This window comes from Hyaena hyaena, unplaced genomic scaffold, assembly GCF_003009895.1.
Source record: "Hyaena hyaena isolate Hyena2069 unplaced genomic scaffold, ASM300989v1 scaffold_45, whole genome shotgun sequence".
Lineage (NCBI taxonomy): Eukaryota > Metazoa > Chordata > Mammalia > Carnivora > Hyaenidae > Hyaena > Hyaena hyaena.
In genome coordinates this window covers 2,858,316-2,860,542 of record NW_024080677.1, presented here as the reverse complement: position 1 = coordinate 2,860,542, position 2,227 = coordinate 2,858,316, and the positions used below count along the sequence as shown (strand labels likewise).

The 2,227-nt window shown below is 55.5% G+C and overlaps 1 protein-coding gene across 3 annotated transcripts in view; it reads left to right on the top strand.

Annotated features, from left to right (window-relative positions):
• TRAK1 (trafficking kinesin protein 1) overlaps window positions 1-2,227 on the top strand; it is a 123,007-nt gene that overhangs the window by 12,797 nt on the left and 107,983 nt on the right. The gene's annotated exons all lie outside the window — the stretch shown is intronic.

The window sequence follows — 2,227 nt, the reverse complement described above, 5'->3', positions numbered from 1 at the left end:
TGTGGTTTATCTATACGATGGAATACTACATGGCAATGAGAAAGAATGAAATCTGGCCATGTGTAGCAACACGGATGGACCTTGAGGGTGTTATGCTGAGCGAAATAAGTCAGGCAGAGAAGGACAGATACCGTATGTTTGCACATATAGGAGGATTAGGAGTAACTTAACAAAGGACCGTGGGGGAGAAGAAGGGGAAAAATAGTTGGGGAGAGGGAGGGGGGCAGACCATGAGAGACTCCTGAATGCTGAGAACAAACTGAGGGCTGATGGGGATGGGGGGAGGGGAAGGGGGGAGAGGGGAAGGGGGGAGGGCACTTGGGATGAGCACTGGGTGTTAGATGGAAATGAACTTCACGATAAACTATAAAAAATATAAATAAAATGGGATGATGGTGAGGACCTCAGGGCTGTTGGTACTCGGTGTGGTAATTCCTGTTCAGTGCTTAGTACAGTGGTGGCACATGGAAGGCATTTAGTAAGGGCTAGTGACTCTAAGGCTCAGCTTAATTCCGGTTTCTGTGAAGCTGCCTCTAGAAATTAGGTTGCCCTGAAACCTGGTGCCGTCCTCACCCGGCCGCTCACTCTCTGCATGGCTTGATCCTGAGTTCCAGAAGTGAGGACGCCAGGCCGGGTGCGCTCTCTGCCTTACATAAGTGGGGATCACCATGTACTTTGTGTTTTGAGTCTGCATTTCCCAGATGTCCGTCCTGGACAGACTGACAGACTGAGCGTGCTGACACGCGGTCATTCGGAGCAGCTCTGGGACGGCGTGCAGGGCTGTGACTTTTTAAACCACAGTCACAGTGGGAACTGCCCCAGAACCAGGGCCTCTGCCCTGTGCCCAGAGGACTAGGTCCGAGAGCCTACATGTTCAGTTTTCCTTTCCTCCCTTCTTTCTTTTTCCTTCTTCCCCCTCTTTCCTCACCCGTCTTTCTCCCCCCTCCTCCTCTCCCTTCTTTTTCTCTCCTTTGCCTCCCTCCCCACTCCCCTTCCCCTTCTCTCGTAGACCTTGCTTCCCGCTCCTCATAAGAGAAGCTTCCCCTGAAAACTAGTGTGGATCTAGGCTGGCGAGTCTGGCACTTTGCCACGTTCAACCAGACCCAGAAGGACTTCGGTAAAGACAGCAGCTTACAGGCCACGCTGGGTTAATGTTCTTCCGTGCTTTTCTGGCTCATAGAGGTGCAGGTGGCCGGTTATGCACGAGTCCTCTCTGTGTCTGGGTAACAGGCGTCTGACACATCGGAGAACGAAGGGGCTACGTAAGCTGATTGGGGTACACTGGGGTTTAGCAGGAAGCAGGAGGGTTGTAAAGGTGCTGATAAGGCCCGCTGAGCCAGCAGGTGAGTGAACAGACAGAGGGATTGTTCCTTAGCACTTGCTCTGCGTGCAGTCAGTGTGTGGTAAGTCTAGGGAATTCTCAGATGGACCTAAGTGGGAGGGGAGGGCTGAGTGTTTGGATGTGAGTTCTGGAAGTCTTCAGGAGGGACTCTGACTGTTGGGAAAGAGAGAGAGGAGGAGGGAGAGCCAGCAGACGGCTGGAAGCTGCCGGAAGGTGCTTTTACCCTGAGGTGCTTCGTGCGGAGAGGCTGTTTCAGACCTCACCCTGCCACCCAGCACTGTGTCAGAATAGGAGATGGGGTGCCGGGCATGGTGTCCCCCGGGCACTCTTGGGAACCCTTGGCCTTCTGGGGCTTTCCGCCAGCCCCACTGTGCTTTGTGATTTCCCCTGGTGCTTCGGGAGCCCAGGCGCAGGACAGAGTCAGGTGGACACTTGTCTTCATGCGGAATCAGATGTGGCCTGATGGGCGTCACGAAGGTGCTGTGGAGTGAGGAAGGCAGTTGAAGCAAAGGGCTGTGGGATTCAGGCTGGAGGGGAGGGTCCAGAAAGGCAAGGTGGAGAGATGGGGGCTTTGATGTGGCTCAGTGGCAATAAATGAGGCAGAACTGGGAGGAGCCGGGGCATCTGTTTCAGATTTCAGAGGTGGCCCAGGGAGGGGGCTGGGAGGCGCTCCCGGCAGCCTGGGTGACCCGCTGGGCCCCATGCCACAGGTGGAGTGACTGGGAATTGGATGAGTGAGCAGAAGCAGGGGGTGGCGTGAGTCTCCAGTGAGCCCGGGTTTTTAAAGCAGGTGGAAGAAAATGACCCAGATGTGCCTGGGGCGGGGGGTGGGGGACCCAGAGAATGCCAGCACTAACTGCAGTTCCCCCCCCCCCCCCCCCCCCC